This window comes from Crinia signifera, chromosome 1, assembly GCF_055691185.1.
Source record: "Crinia signifera chromosome 1, ASM5569118v1, whole genome shotgun sequence".
NCBI lineage: Eukaryota > Metazoa > Chordata > Amphibia > Anura > Myobatrachidae > Crinia > Crinia signifera.
This window is the reverse complement of record NC_139217.1, coordinates 81,630,253-81,648,422: the sequence shown is the minus strand read 5'-3', so window position 1 is coordinate 81,648,422 and position 18,170 is coordinate 81,630,253.

The window sequence follows — 18,170 nt, the reverse complement described above, 5'->3', positions numbered from 1 at the left end:
ACGGCCCCCTGCCTTTTTTTTTATGCCTCTGCATGCGGATTTGTGGCATGAGCTCTCCAACTTTATTAGTACTTCACAGTGGCTGTTCTCAGAGATTTTCTCCCCTATGTGGCAGGAGAAATAGTTCAGTCCGTGATTCCTTCGCATGGACTAAGCAAACAGACTAGTCCAATATGCCTAAAGTGAGGGGCATTTCAGTTCACCTAACAGTCTCTGATGACACTCACATACTTTTGCTGTAAAAAGGTCTCTGGTTTCTAATATTTTATTCCCTCTATGAGGGACCATAGTTCATTAACTTACGGTATTTACTATATATACACATGTATAACATTACCACATGTGCTGGTTATTACACTGGTAATAGCTCATAGTTGTGGCATGACCCCTTGACACTCGGCTCTATGCTTTAGTCCCAGTTTAGTTTCTAGCCAGCCTCAGCATTTGTTCCAGCTCTGTTTCAGTCAGTTACCCTTTCTGTTCTCTTGCATTGTATTCAGTATTCTCCCATATTTACCAGCCGTTTGCTTATTGGTTTCCTCTCTCCAGTTCTGGTACTAGTGCCAGGTTCTTCATTATTTTGCCTCCTGTATCTTCTGCTCAACCCATCTCCATCAGCTGTGTCTAGCTTTTATTGACTGTCACTATTCATTATATCACTCTCCAGCCTCTCAGCCACTGCCTCCTCTCTGTTGTTAATTTTTTCAATACACTTCCTAGTTTCCACCTTGTATCAATAGTCATTCTCCAGTCTGCAAGTAGGAACCTATTTCCAGCTGGCCTTGATTCAAAGTTCTCGGGGGTTGAGCTTGTACTGGAATTCCCTCCCTTGCACAATAAGACTCTCCCCCAGTCTCCAGTCCTTACCTGAGAACTTACTCCTTCAGGCAAGCCTATCAAATTCCAGAACCAGCCACATAACCTTCATAAACCTCTCCTATCCAATCACATCCACACTGTACAGTCCACACATATCCTCTCCCACTTTTCTTTTCACACTTTTAATCCTCCTGACCCCTGGTCAAGATTACTGGGTCACAGTATCACACAGCCCACCAAGAACCTTTGCATTCTTGTGAACTTTATGCAATAGAGTACACATATCCTTGTGTATCGCTGCTTTTTTCCCTATAGATTGTAAGCTTGCAAGCCCTCCTACTTTTAACTGTCTGTAAATCCCCAGCTTTTTGTATCACTGTTTCCAATTCCAAAGCACAATGGAATTTGCTGCACTATATAAGAGAACCTGTTAATAAATAAATAATAAACCCGGCAATTCCACCCAGGTTATCAAAAGGGTTAAACCTGTGTATAATGGGTGACCCTGTTTTAGTGAGAAAGATTCAGACCCGGGATCAAAATACCAGGTCAGACCTGACTTTGCGATGTGAAAGTGTTAATCAGAGGCCTTCCTGGGCCACAATTGTAGCCAGTAATGGTGTTTTGGTACTCATTAAGTAATTTATATATTGTGGACTCTTCTCATCCATCCCCAGACCAGGGAATACCCTCAAGTAGAGATGTTGACCAGAGTCCACTAGAATGCTGTTTGTGAACTTTGCCCTCTGTAATAATAGCTCACAGAATGGTATACATCTCCAAATCTCATCGTCTCTACTCCCCAGATGTGGGGCACATACATCAATCAGACTGACAGGATCAAGGCGCACAATACAGTCACAACTACATCAGTTACCTTCTTATTTATTTATTTTTTACTGGAACTATGATGCAGTATTTCTTAATTACAAATGCCCAACGAATGATAAGGGGATTCCATACAGGAATATCATTCCCAGAAAATAAAGTAACAAATTTATTTCTAGTTTACATTTTTCACTATGACATGTATTATTTACTAGTAAGACCGCTCGAAGCAAAAGCTTTGAAAGCTAGTCTGCTACCTTCTGTGTTTGTGCATGTGAGAGAAAGAGATGTAGGTTCACTCTCTGCCAGCAGATGGCAGTGTTTCAGAGGCTCACGGACACTATACATATATATATAGGTGATCATTGTCTTTATCAGCTTTAACCAATGAACGCTTTTTCAATGTTTGGTAGGAATGTAAGAATATTTGACTGTTTTTTTAGGAATGTACAATAAAGCAGTTTTGATGGTGGGATAATGGCATTAATGATGGGCCTGATTCTGGTTCATTCGGTCCCCGGCGTATTCGCACCAGAGACCGATGTTTAGACTCTGCGCATGCATATATCAGCGTGTGCGCATGTGCAGGGCTGCTGTGTGCGATGCCTTTGGTGACTTGCACAGTCGCTGAGGCGTTCGCACCTGGGGTGGAGGCGAGAAGGGGACGTTCACATGGGGATGGCCTGCATTCTCCCAAAACGGTGGGTGCACCCAGGAAAACGCTGGGCGCCCCGATGGTTATGTAGACGGGCAGCCGCCTGCCAGGAGCAGGCGGCTGACGTCACAGGATGTCAGCTCCTGCCCTGTCTGTGTCCCAGACGCTCACAAATATAAGTCAGTGTAGGCTGATTCATATTTCCAAACGGGTGGCGCAATCATTCGATGGTTGGTGACCATCGAATGATTTCTCACCGTTCGCACTCTTGTGAATGGATTTTTATGCAAAACATCTATTCTCAATGCTCTGGGAATGTACGCACGGCGGCGAGGGGCAGGCATTCGGTAGCCCTGCGGGGCGGCATCAGACAGTTTGCAAGTTTACAGTGCTTAGCGAGTCAACCAGAATCACCACCTTTATTACTATACATGTATTAAGCCTGGCGAAGATAAAGTTGAGATAAAGTGGAAGGAGATAACGCACCAGCCAATCAATTCCTTAAGGCCCTCATACATTAGGCCGACTTGTCCTTAGGACCAGTCGGACCCAATTCTCCTGTGAGCCGCCCGGGAGCTCCCCGGAAGGCTCACATACAATTTGGCACTTGATGAGCCAATTCTACATGTGATAAATCACTTGCGATTTATCACATGTAACGGGGAGCTGCAGCAGGCAGTGAGGAGCAGGGGGTCCTGATGCGTTAACTAGCTGGCGGCGCCAGCAAGTGCTGACCTGGCCGGGTGGTGTGATCACAGACATCAGCAGCGGGGACGGGCAGTGCAGTGGCGGGTATCAGATTTTTAAAATACCTGTCAAATGACTGTCCGTTCTCTGATTGGCTGAGCTCTCAGCCAATACCCTAGATAATACCCGCCACTGCACTGCCCATCCCGCAGCGGTGCTAATCACACCACCCGGCCAGGTCAGCACTCGCGGGCGCCGCCAGCTAGTTAAAGCGTCAGGACCCGCTGCCCTGTCCGGTGTCCCCCTGATGAGCGCTGCTGACCCCACTGCTGCCCCGGTCAGTCTGTATGCATATGCCTGTCAGGCGGGCAGGCATATGCATACAGGGAGGTCGGATGTGATCTTATGTGCTGACCGTCCGACCTCCCTGATCCGATCCGATGGGCACGGGGCCGCGCATCGGATCAGATCAGATGTCACACACCTGCGATTTTGGGACGATTTCACACGGTTATCGGTCTAAATCGTCAAAAAACCGCATAGTGTATGGGGGCCTTTACTGTCATATTTCAAACACAGCTGATTGGCTGGTGCATTATCTCCTTCCACTTTATCTCGATTTTATCTCTGCACCAGGCTTAATACATCTGCCCCAATGTTAGTCAGTGGGTTCCAAATGCTTGGTTTTGGTTTGGAGTACTGCGTAATGGGAGACCCTGCTATGTGCACACCTGAGTGACATTCCAAGCCAAGACAACCAGTGACTGCACCCCAACCTTCCTCCGCTACACTATAACCAGCTTCAACCCAACATCTTTAGCAAGAGTAGCAGAAATGTTACCCTCTCCCAGGTTTCCTCTTGTGTATAACTATTATTACATACTGAGGGCCAGATGTATCAAGCTTCAAAAGTGATAAAATGGAGAGTGATAAAAATCTAGCCAATCAGCTCCTACCTGCCATGTCACCGACTGGGTTTGAAAAATGATAGGTAAGTGCTGATTGGCTGGTTGTTTATCACTCTCCATTGTATCACTTTGCATATTATATTATAAAGTCTGGTGCACATTATATAACTCAAAGCCTGGCAGACTTCTGAAAATCGTGTCCCCCTCCCGGCCACCAGACGGGTGGACAAGCCTCCCGCATAGATTGTAAGCTTGCAGCAGGGCCCTCTAACCCCCAATTCTGTCTGTTGTTACCCAGTTTGTTTTATCACTGTCTACTATTGTAAAGTGCAATGAAATCTGCTGCGCTATATAAGAAACTGTAAATAAATAATAAATAATAAATTTACCTGGCCCCGTCCTTCACCAGGCAAATACCGGCATTCACGGCTCTTTTGGGGATCACTGTGCAGGAAGTGGGGCTTAATTACGCCAAGCTCCTGCCCCGCCCCCTGTAACTGCTACAGCGAGAAAGTAGGCAATTATTGTACACAATCAGTGAGGTGAGGTAGCACTCTGCAGCTAAACATTGAATGGCTGTCAGCATACTGCTTGCATCCTTTTGCATCTCTCTGCAGCATTTGACACCATGGACCCATAAGTGAAAATAATGTGGATGCATATCATATGCTAAAAATAATATATAGTTATTTAGCTGAACTGAGTGATTTTCAATTGACTTACAGTTGACATTACTACTTTGATCTTTTTAATTTCAGGAAGGCTCTTCTCTCTAAGATGGCCCTTGCCCTGTTGGGATGGGCCCTTGTCAGGTCCCCTGTTACACTAAACACCCTCTCTGCAAAAACCTGTGATGCAGGCATTGCAAGCAAATCTAGTGCCAAAGGCTTCAAATTTACATATACCATGGAGTTCTAGGAAAACCAGAAGTCCATCCCACGTTCCAAATCGGAGATCTTCAGAGATGAGAGATGATCTTTGTATTTCCTTATATCCGGTTGAACACTGGCCTTGAATGGTTTTGACACTGAAGATGTTGACTTGGTAGATAAAAACCTAAATCGCAGTAGCTTTACTTCTGAAGGCACCTCTTCAACATCATCCTTATTTGATGCATCCCCATAATTTTTATTTAACTGATCCTCCTCCACCTGTGTTGTGGATGTGGATGCATTGAGGAGGACAATTTTTTCTGCTTCTTCCAGAAGTTCACGGATTCCATCTAGTGATGGCCATTGGTGCCTTTGCCATTGATGGTTGCCATCGATAACAAAAGTGCAACTGGCCATCGATAGTGTAAAACTATTCAATGGGTGACCATTGATAGTTTTATATATCAATGGTCCTCTATTATGTTTGAGTGATTGGCCTGTTGGCCTGTGGGCCAATCAAAACACATGGGCAGGGCTTCGTGTATGTCAGGGGCAGAGCAATGCTCCGTGTCCCGGCACTTTGGGGAAAAAAAGCAAAACATCGAATGAATCAAAATAAGGCCCAAAGGCCCTTATTCAGATCTGATCACAGTACAAATTTGTTCTCAAAATGGGCAAAATCATGTGCACTGCAGGTGGGGCAGATGTAACATGCGCAGAGAGAGTTAAATTTGGGTGGGGTGTGTTGAAACTGAAATCTAAATTGCAGTGTAAAAATAATGCAGCCAGTATTTACCCTGCACAGAAACAAAATAACTCTCTCTGCACATGTTACATCTGCCCCACCTGCAGTGCACATGGTTTTGCCAATTTTGAGAACAAATTTGTACTACGATCAGATCTGAATAAGGGCCTAAATGTCCACATTATACATGGGGTGATGGGAGTCATGTCCTTCTTACCTAGCCTTATATGATGTTAAATGTAACTGTGTCCCCTCAGTCCCGGTCAATTTTGCTGTGCTGCTTGATAAAGCTGCCTGGGCTGGCTGGGCCCTAACTTGTATCTCTGTCACCCCAATATTCTCCCGTCCACTCCACAGTGCACACAGATGCCCCACTCTGTCGCAACATGAGGCCTGCCCGACTACGTTCGTACGCACTGTAGTGTCCTCCAGTGCTCCCTGGGTACATTTCAGTATTGCGAGACATACGGCATCCTGATGAAATTAATAGTTTTCATCTTGTCAATATTCATCAGGAATAATGGACGAATAATTCCTCATCATTTCCGTTACGAAGAATTTTCTATTTTCGTTACCGTTACGTTTTTTGTCAAAGAATAGTTTTCATTGCAATTTTCCTTGACATAATTACTACTGTTCTGCAACATGGTCCTCGTTAACACTCCACTCTCTCCTCTACATGAAAAGAGAGGATGGAGGTGGGCGTTAACGAGCCTTGGGAGCGTGCATTGAGGGTCAGGCAGAGCATACACACTGGGGCGAAAAAATGAGCGATATTACTCAGAAGTGCCAAAGCGGCAGATGATTAAGCCTTAACAAGAGATAAATGCAAGTGTGATAAGGAGATATAAACATCCAGCCAATCAGCTCCTTACTGACTTTTTTCAGACACAGGCTGTAACATGGAGGTTGGCAGGCGATTGGCTGGATGTTTATCTCTCCTTATCACACTTGGATTTATCTCTTGCTAAAGCTTAATACATCTGCCCCAAAATGAGCTATATTGTTCATTGGGGCAGATGTATTAAGCCTGGAGAAGAGATAAACTGGAGATAAAGTGGAAGGAGATAATGCACCACCCAATCAGCTCCTAACTGTCATATTTCAAACACAGCTGATTGGCTGGTGAGTTATCTCCTTCCACTTGACCTCCATTTTATCTCCAGTTTATCTCTTGTTAAATTCTAATATTTCCCAAACTGATGGACAATAAGTAAGTTTCTCAGTTTCCGCAAACTTTTACCCTTTATTCCTAACTACGGGTGAACCAATGCGTAGCGCGACGTAGTGTACCTTATCAGCGTATCTCACGCTACTCCAATACCCTTATTGCGGTATCCTTACCAATACAATGTACTTAAACACACTCTCAATGTACCAGATATCGTTCCTGTAAACACTTCCGCTTATTGCGAATAAATTACATGAGTCTTGGTAAAAAAAAAAGGTACAGTTACTGTCTCTCCCACATGCAGGCACCCCTTCCCTGGACCGGGGCACTGTATTCAAAGTCCTGAGCACAGTGGAATAGAATGTTCTTAGTCCGTGCGCAGCATTATATAGGGTCCAGACAATGGGGTACAATAAAGTTCTTCATTGGTCAAGTGGTCAGGATTCGCTTCTCCTGATTGGTACAATAAAGATGCACAGCTGGTTCTTTTTTCAAGGCTTCGTCATCGTCTAGGTTTTCCTGCTATGCATCTGGTTTCAACTGGATTTTCTTCAGTGAGCCCTTCCTCGTGACAATGTATAGATTAATAAATATAATGCCCATAACTTCTGAATGGTAAATGCTGCGCATTTCAAACAAATACCAGAGGGCTGCGTGGAGAGGCTGATCACATAGATACTAAATATGTCCTGGGGAAATTGTGTATTATGCTTCATACTATGTGTTGCAATATTTAACCATATAACTATATTTTATTATTTGTGATTGTGGGGTATGATTCTATGGGGGAAATTTACTAAGATGTGTATTGTGATGTTGCTATGGGCAACCAATCAGATCCTGTCTACTATCTTCTAGAGGGTGCTAAATAAATAATAAGTAGATTCTGATCTGATCACATATGAAGTAGAATACACATCTTAGTAAATTTCCCCCTATGTGTATTAGTATGGCTGCCCTTTGCATTTTCACAATAATCCTACTCGCTTTGGAATACTCTTTACATAAATATGCGGATGAAAATGGCAGCCATAGTATACTAGCGCGGTGAGGATGCAATACAACTTTGACACTCTTTTCCAGGCTTAATACATCTGCCCCATTATATCATCTGGTGTGTACGGATCTACTATCCACTGTTTATTATTTCTTTTTAACAGTTTCTTATATAACGCACAAATATTCCGCAGCGCTTTACAGAGAATATTTGAACATTCACAGTGGCGGAACGTGTGAGTGGTTGGCCCAGGTGCAAAAATAGAATTTCTGCCCCCTTCCTCCACTCCAACCCAAGTTCACAATATGCCGCATAGCAGCGGGTGGCAGCAGTGGGCCCCTTAGTCTTCAGTGGCCCCAGTGCAATGGACTTGCTGCACCAATTGTAGTTCCGCCTCTGAACATTCACATCAGTCCCTGCCCCAGTGGAGCTTACAATCTATATTCCCTACCACATGTACACACATACACAGACATTCTAGGGTTCATTTTGATAGGAGCCAAATAACCTACCGGTATATTTCTTGTTTTGTATTTTGTGCTGTAAAGGCAAATGTAAAGCACTTTGAGATGTATTAGAGAAAGGCGCTATATAAATAACAACCACTACATTATTATTATTATTATTATTATTATTATTATTATTATGCACAAATGAATGTGCCATGTTAAAAGCATGTATGAAAGCATGTATCCAGTTATAATATTATTTTAATTAATTGAATTCAAAAAGTGATAAACAGCCAGTCAATCATCTCCTACCTGCCATGTTATAGACTGGGTTTGAAAAAATGTCAGACAGGAGCTGATTGGTTGGTTGTTTATCACTCTCTTCTTTGTCACTTTGTGAAGCTTAGTACATCTGGCCCTATATACAGAGGCAAACATATATATATATATATATATATATATATATATATATAGCTTCAGTTTGGAGGTGCGGCACTCGAGGCTTTGGTAAATAAAATACAGTACAACAGATCAAGGTTGTACTGTATTTTATTTACCAAAGCCTCGAGTGCCGCACCTCCAAACTGAAGCTATCCACTATTTCCAGTGAGGGCACCGGGTGAAGTATTACGTTGAAGCGCTGCGGCGCTGTCGTGTGTGCCGGATTCCTGCTCCCTGTATATATATATATATATATATATATATATATATATATGTTTGCGTGGGTTTACTCCGGATACTCTGGTTTCCTCCCACAATCAAAAAATATACAGGTAGGTAAATTGGCTTCCAACAAAAAAATTAACCCTAGAATGTCTGTGTGCGTGTACATGTGGTAGGAAATATAGATTGTAAGCTCCACTGGGGCAGGGACTGATGTGAATGTTCAACTATACTCTATAAAGCGCTGCGGAATCTGTGTGCGCTATATAAGAAACTGTTAATAAATAAATAAATAATAATATACCGCTCTAATTGCCAAAGATACAAGAATAAAGTTGATATAATTCATAGAAGAGCTACTAAAAATTATGTCTTTCATTTTAACATAATAAAACCCCTACAACGCCTCTGATCTATGAAGCATACAATGGAGCTCTTTACAGTCCCAGTAAATTGATAAGTAATATCAGGGTTGCCTACCCTCCCAGAATGGCCAGGTCAGAAGGGTCACAAAATAACCCTCCATCTCCCGCGAACCATCCCTCGCGGGGAAGGGGGGGGGCCGTGGGTCAATTATATGATCGTGGCTTTATAGCCCCGCCCCGCAGCACCTGAAATACTGGCATTGCACGGTGGGGGGGGGGGTAAAATTATGTGATCACTCTAGCCACACCCAAAAAATCATCAGCCCGTCTGTGGCTCCCCCCTCACACCACCCCTTTTTCACTCCCGGCGATGACAAGTCGGCAAGTATAAGTAACATTCACTTGAATTTTGCTAATTGAATATTAAAGACCAACTTACATTCTAACTGTTGTTTTTTTTTCTTTAATGCACATGGAAATGATCCATTCTACATAAAGAAACTCCTTTTATGTATATGTTTTTTAACATAGATAAGATAAAATCTCGCAGTGGCCAGATTGTCAAATAAGTGGTATATTCTTGGCTGTAGGAAACAGTTGTTTCCTGTCTGGAGCTTTGTTGGAGACTGATGTTTATTTTCAGTATAATATCCCTTTAAACATGCAAAGTGAATGCAAATAACATGATAATGTGTTTAGCACAACAAATCCAATTACTATATAAAAGGTAGGAGAGGGTCGTTTGTTTTGTTTAATACCAGTTCTCATGAACTCCTTTAAATATCCATCAAACTGATTCGGGGACTGCTCGACCTTCCTTAAAATAAATGAGGTTAAAAGTCTTTTTTAATTAAGAGAATTATCTCTGCATGCATTTAATGTAGCTGAGATGAGATAAGGATGCTGGTGGTTGTTCTACATGACACGCTAAATTGTTCCCTGATGGTCAATGCAGAACCCATCAGGCCAATGAGGGGTGACAACTACACAGCGAGCCCGGATTGTGGAACAATGAGGTGTGTGTATTGTGCAGACAAGAACCGTTACCTTATTTTTCCTACTCTTTGTCATATCTGAGTTATGGGATCAGGACTATTCAAAACCAAATTCAGTTGAACAAACAGATTAGTCCTAGCTGAAGCAGTGAGTAGCATTGGCTTGTACATCCTCAAAAGAACTGCCTAATCTTGTCAACTTTGATAGGGCTGATGGCTGCCTCTACCCCTCTGCTTACGAAGTAAGTTGAGAGTTTATGGGAAACTATTTTTCAATGGGCATATGGGAATTTTATATCCAGCCAGAGAATTAATGGGATTGTGTACAACTATAGTACACAAGTCATTAGATGCTAAAATTTTCCAAAACTTTTGTGAATAATATAGGCTTTATTCCGTGATTAGTGGTAATTACTATCATTTATTGAGTTACTCAAAAATAATAATTCATTATAACGTCTTCCGATGGGCTGCAGTGTGCTTGCTCCCCAGCAAACTTCTAACAATCCTTTGGTGACTGTGTTTCAGTGTATGTGCAGGTGGAGGCTTCACTAAGCTTGGTGATACCCATTTCTGGTGAACTAGGGTGTACACAAAGGGTGATGAGGAAGGTGGGCGAATAGATTTTGACTATGCCGATTTTGACGATGGCCATGGCCGATTCGGACTATAGCCAATTTGACCATAGGCCAAATACACTGTGGCCCTTATTCAGATCTGATCATAGTACAAATTTGTTCTTAAAATGGGCAAAACCATGTGCACTGCAGGTGGGGCAGATGTAACATGTGCAGAGAGAGTTAAATTTGGGTGGGGTGTGTTGAAACTGAAATCTAAATTGCAGTGTAAAAATAATGCAGCCAGTATTGATCCTGCACAGAAACAAAATAAGTCATCCAAATCTAACATGTCAACATAGACGACAACAAAAACATGAAGAACTAGTGTCAACCTTTTCAGAGCCAACCAGGTCAACCTTAAGCTTGTGTCAACCTTCTGTCAATGTCGACTTATGGTATGTCAACCATTTTTTGTTGTCGACCTAGACATTGTCGACACCCTATACCCTTTATGGCTAACCTTGACACTCCAGCTGTTGTTGAACTACACATCCCAGCATGCCCTGCATCAGTTTTAGCATGGCCAAATAGCAAAACTGTAGTAGAGCATGCTGGGATGTGTAGTTTAACAACATCTGGAGTGTCAGCCTCAGAGCAGGGAAGGGAACAACGACCAGGGGTGCTGCGCATGCGCAGTAAGGATGCGGGTACGGCCATCCGTGCTCACTGCACAGTGCAGACAGAAGACAGTCGAGACTCAGTCTTTAAGCACTGAGCAGCTGTGGCCCGCACCGCACACACACAAACAGAGTGAGACTCAGCGCCGAGCGGCCACACACAGGCAGCACAGTAGACGGCCGGGCCGACCGGGGTGACACAGTCACTGGCTCAAAGCCAATACAGGCAGGCTGCGGCTGGGCCAAGCTCTGGGGCTGTTCAGATCGCCGGCGCCCGTTACACTTGTCCCCCTTGACCACCCTGTTGCCAGGTCTGCCTCCCCTACCCATGCAAACACCTCAGCGAATTTGATACTGAACCTCCCAGCATTGGAACAGGGCTGATTTCGACCTCTTCCGAATCAACATGAATCCCCCCTTAGTTATCAAACCTCCTCTGGTAGTAGAGAACTTTCTGAGTTGAGTTTATACAGCAGATAGCTACCTACGAAGAAATGCATCATTGTTTAATTCAAAATGTAGAGTGGAACTGTTGCTTCTTTATTGAAAAAATGTTAAGATAATCCTTGTAAATGTCACAAGGAAGCTTCAGTACTGCACACATCACAAAGGACGTGAATGGTATATAGAACGCACAGGCCAGCATGAAACAGTTTGTACAGGCTGAAATCAAACAAAACCGATTTTTTTTTTTCAAAGACTGTAAATCGGAATGTGTGCACCAGGCTGAGTACATCTGAACCAGGACGGCTGACGCTGGTGTACAGTTTCATAAGAGGAACTGGGAAATGATGACTGAATATTTGTGTTGTCAGTAACATGGCACTGTTTCCAGCAAATGTGCACACATATGAAAATTCCCTCAAAAAACAAATTGAATAAATTAAGCTGTAATCATCAGTATGCAGGAATGCAGGTTTGTGGCAGTGGATAGAAATCACAGCACTGTCTCATAATCTGTGTTACACACACACACACACACACACACACACACACACAGCACACACAAACACACATAATACAAAGTAAAGGAAGTTTAGTTTGTAAGGGCCCCCAGGCCTACTCCTCATGGTGAGCAGACTGCCGGTTTGTGGAAAGTACCAGGGACAGCCTACGTTACGTAGCAACACTTCCTCAGGGTTGCCTACCCTCCTGAAAATCGGTTCACCCTCCCGGCCCCCCGGAAAGGTGGGCAACCCTCCCGGATTCTGGGGGACCCCTGCTCCCCCCCACTGATTGCGGCTCCCCCCCCCCCCCCCTGACCGCGGCGTTTGAATTACCTTATCTGCAGATCTCCGGGGAGGGGGCAGGGCTAAAGTGTCATAATCGCGTCATTTAGCCCCGCCCCCTCCACGGAGATAGTCAAATTGAGCCACTTTCCTTCATGGGGCGGGGCTTAATGATGTCACGTTTAAGCCCCGCCCCCGAACTCCTGCTGAAAGTCTCCGCTCCGGGCTTCTCCCGGAGAGGAGCTTTCAAAAGTCGGCAACCCTGCACTTCCTGCATTCTTGAATGTGCTCCCCACTTTCTCACAACCACCTGTACTGCTCTTATAAGACCAGGACATTTATAACTCTATGAAAACAGTGATTCCTAAATTTTCCGCCTTTCACCAGCTCCCAGAAAAGGTGTTTAAAAAAAAAAAGAATTCAGCTGCCCCACTGCAGCATACATCTACACCATGTGCTATTCCTGTAATGTGTACCTCCGCACAGTGCCAGATTAAGCCTTCGGGGGGCCCAGGGCACTTTAGACAAAGGGGCCCCTTGCACTTGTCCAGGGCCGGTGCTAGGAGGTTCGGCGCCCTCCAGCAAACTAAAAAATTGCGCCCACCCAAACTTTACAAAGGGAGGGGTTTGGCCACACAATAATGCTCCCACTCCAAATTACACCACACAGTAGCACAATCTTATTCACCTAACACAGCACCAGTGCTGTAACTAGCAATTTTGGTGCCATGTGTGAAAAAATAGGGACAAAATTGTAGAAGCGTGGCTTCATGGGGAATTGGCGTGGTCACATAAAAGTACGAATAACACCATAATCCCCATAACACATTATGCTTCAAACCTCAAAGCCCATAACACGCTATAGTAACCACACACAGTAGTGCACATTATTTGTAATGCCACACATCATGATGCCCCTTGCACAATATGCAGAACACCATAATGCCCATTACACATTATGCCACACACTGTAATTCCCCTTACATAATATGCCATGCATTATAATGCCCATATGACATTGACACACATTATGCTACACATAATGCCCCGAGTACTCCTGCATATGCCCACATTTGTAGCATTGCTTATTCTTAACACCCACACCAGTTGCGAAAAGTAGTTGCTCTGCTTACAAGTAGTGCCCACAGCAGTTGCCGACAGTAGTAGCGCTGCGTAACCATATACCCACTCCAGATGCTGACAGTAGTACCTCTGCTTATACATAACACCCACACCAGTTGCCAAAAGTAGTTGCTCTGCTTATACACATGCCCACACCAGTTGCCTGAAAGTAGTACCTCTGCTTATACGTAGTGCCCACATCAGTTGCCGACAGTAGTAGCACTGTGTAACCATATGCCCACACCAGTTGCTGACATTAGTAGTGCTGCCTGTACACATGCCTACACCAGTTGCCGACATTAGTACCGCTGCCTCTACACGTGCCTACACCAGTTGCCGACATTAGTAGTGCTGCCTCTACACGTGCCTACACCAGTTGCCGACATTAGTACCGCTGCCTCTACATGTGCCCACACCAGTTGCCGACAGTAGTAGCACTGTGTAACCATATGCCCACAACAGTTGCTGACATTACTAGTGCTGCCTGTACACATGCCTACACCAGTTGCCGACATTAGTACCGCTGCCTCTACACGTGCCTACACCAGTTGCCGACATTAGTAGTGCTGCCTCTACACGTGCCTACACCAGTTGCTGACTTTAGTAGCGCTGCCTGTACACATGCCTACACCAGTTGCCAACATTAGTAGCGCTGCCTCTACACCAGTTGCTGACATTAGTAGTGCTGTCTCTACACGTGCCCACACCTGTTGCCGACAGTAGTACCGCTGCCTACACACTTGCCCATACGAGTTGCCGACACTAGTAGCGCTGCATATAGACGTGCCCACACGTTGCCGACATTAGGAGTGCTGCCTATACACGTGCCCACATCAGTTGCCGACGTTAGTAGCGCTGCCTATACACATGCCCACATCAGCTGCCGACATTAGTAGCGTTGCCTATATGCGTGCCCACACCAGTTGCCGACATTAGCAGTGCTGCCTATATACGTGCCCACACCAGTTGCCGACATTAGTAGCGCTACCTACATATGTGCCCACAACAGTTGCCGACATTAGTAGTGCTGCCTACAAACGTGCCCACATCAGTTGCCGACATTAGTACACTTACACTTTACATTAATGGTGGCAGCTCATCCTCTCCTGTTTCCTGGTGTCTTCAGTCAGCCAGCCAGCCTTGCTCCATTGTAGCTCCGCCCCTTCTGGTCCATGTAGCCACGCCCCCTCCATCCGTGTAGCTCCGCCCCCGTTTGGACCCTGCCGATGACTATCTGATAATAAGCCAGGAGGGATCTCTCTCTGTGCCTCCGGCGCTGCTGCCTGTGATGAAGTGTGACAGGCGCAGCAGCAGCAGCCGGCAGGCACGGAGGACAGCAGAGGATGCAGAGCAGGGACAGTGGCGCCTCTCCTGCACGGCGCCTACCTGCTTTGCATCCTCTGCTGAGTGGGTAGCGCCGGCCCTGCACTTGTCATTACTGGCCGCAAACTGCATGGGAGAATGTTACACTGTCAAAACACAGAGTAAAGGCAGTATAAACTTGGTCAATGGGTAACTTCAGTGGTTATATATATATATATATATATATATATATACACACATATATATATATACACACATACATACATACCACATGAAAAGCCTGTGTTTGTCCCTCTGCACCTTACTCTGTAGGAGACCTCACAGTGCCAGTGCTGCCTCTGATTAAAAACCCTCCCATGACTAGGCTGCTGCTGCTGTTCTCCATGGGCCTGAGAAGCATGTAATGAGCTCCACCAATCAGAGCTCAGCACAAACGTCTCAGCCTCTGCCCTCTAGTCAACTCCCAGTAATGCACTGCACACTTGTGCAATCAGTGTGCCTTGGCTCCCGATGCTCAGCACCATTAATCATTGTCACATTGGCAGATACATGCCAACCACTGGGGGCCCCTAGCTAGAGGGGGGCCCAGGGGTACTGACCTCTTGTGCCCCCATTATATTCCAGCCCTGCCTCCACAGATTGCACACACTTCCAGCGGTGTCCTATGCAGTGTACCCCAGATAGTTCCTCTGCGGGCAGGATGTGGGTCATGTGGATATTTCCGTGCAGGGTATATCACACTACATCACAATCATCTGCTTTCCCATATCTGCATTGGATCTATGGCTCATCTCCTACAGTGTAACCTTCATAGTACGCCCAACATGGCTGCCTCATCTGGTACACTTGTGATTGGGTGTCTGCAGGCTTATCGCCTTTTCATCAGGACCATTCGGCAGTGTGAAAGTACAAGTGCACTTGCACTTTCACACTGTCGAATGGCCTTGAGGAAAAAATGATAATCCTTGACTGACTTGAATGCATTCCAGTACTACTTGATTTAAATTACAAGCACTTTATCAAAGTCCGTCAGAGTGCCGCCGGGTTCTTTTTCCTATACCCTCGGTTTACATAGGGTGGATTGGAACCCAAAGCACTATTTCATTTGGAGGAACACACCGCGGTAGTTTCACTTTTGACAAGAGTGCCGAACCAACGCCATTGTGTGTGTGTGTGTGTGTGTGTATATATATATATATATATATATACTGTATATATCTCTTGTATAACCAGTCAGATCCCCTTCTCCCAGTTTCAGTTTTCAGCCATTTAGCATTTAGTAGGTAGTCAAACCTGTTAGCAAGGCTGCACTTTTTGCAGATGGACAAAACCATGCTGCACTGCAGGTGGGGTAGATGTAACATGTGCAAAGAGAGTTTTAGATTTTGGGTGGTGTGTGCTCAAACTGAAATCTAAATTGTAGTGTTAGAATAAAGCAGCCAATATTTACCCTGCACAGAAACAAAATAACTCCCTCAAATCTAAAGCTGATTACACACCTAAATATTTATCTGTCCAATCTATCTGGTAATGTATTGGTGAAAATTACAATTGATCATTTGCTTCCAAATGCTAGAAAACAGACAATGGTCATTAACACATAATGGGCGGTATTCAATGTGAATACCGGCGACGTGCAGCGAATCCTGTTTAGGATTCGCTGCACATTCGCCACTGCTCGCTGCGTTCCGGAGCCTCGCCGGCTCCGGTATTCAACGAGTCAGGGACTCTCTGCCCCTGACTGGCGAATTTGAGCTCCTGCGGTGGACGCCGCAGGGAGCCTGAGGACGGTGGCAGGCAGAGAGATGGAAGTCTCCCTGCCTGCCCCAGAATGTTTGTAGGGGGGAGGTGGGCTCCCTGGGTGCCAGGCAGCACAGGCTGCCCCCCCTGGGGTGCCAGCAGGGGACCGGGTATATTCACTACACCCGATCATGCATATGTAATGATCGGGTGAAGTGAATATATGAATATCTAATGAGCGGCTCGGCTCCGGCCCCCTGCTGGCTGGTCTGTGTAAAAAAAAAAAAAAAAAAACATTTTTTAATTAAATATATATTCATGTGCTTACAGCACATGAATAAAAATAGCATGCCCTCCTCAGAATAAAATTCCAGATTTTTTTACACCAATTGTAAAAAACAAAACACTTTATTTTAAAAGTTCACCTTCCACTTCACCATAATAAGATAGAGATTGCTACTCGGGGAATCATGGCGAAAAAAACCTTGAAATGTATTCGCCATCTGGTCATTGAATAGGGTGATTCACCGTTTTAGTCAGAAATTCACCTTACAGCACAAAATCGCCATAAAAACCTGGCGAAACAGCCTCATTGAATACCACCCATATTGGATAAACAAATTTGATCCAATAGATCTTCCCAATTTTTGTTCATTTTTCAGTGTTTGGGAGCAAATTATTGATTTTCATATACTTTCACTCTTTACCAGATTTTTTTTCACACCACACAGATTGGAAAGATAAATCTATAGGTGTGTAGGAGAGCTTTACTCTCACTGCACATGTTACATCTGCCCCACCTGCAGTGCAGCATTGTGTGTCCATCTGTAAAAATTGCAGCCTTGAGGTGGGTACACACCTTTAAGCTATGGTTGTGGAGCAGCAGGTCGGCGGCTGTGTCCCCTTAGCTTCCCCCTTGGCTTTCCCCGGCAGTGTCTCCTTTCATCGATGATGAAAAGGAGACACTGAGCAATATGATTGCTGAGCAATATATTGGCAGCAATCATATTGCTCTTTGTGTACACACCTTAATGGTGTATAGACACGGGTACAATCAGCATGAGATTTTGACTATATAGTGAAAATCGCATGCAGATCGCACAGGTTTTTTACCTTGTGATCCCGATGCAATCCTGATGCGCGCTCCCGGGACAGCACAAAACGAAACCCAGATAGACAGGGCAGCAATATCCAAATTGCATGCATGTCGGGTGGCTTGCCGTGCAATTCGATCCCGATGCGATCTGATCGCATCGGGATCAAATGGCAAGCCGTTAGACTTTGAATATAATACAATAAAATAAAACATACATAATAATAAATACAAAATAAAATAGAAACAAGCAGCACTGCGTAATGTCATGC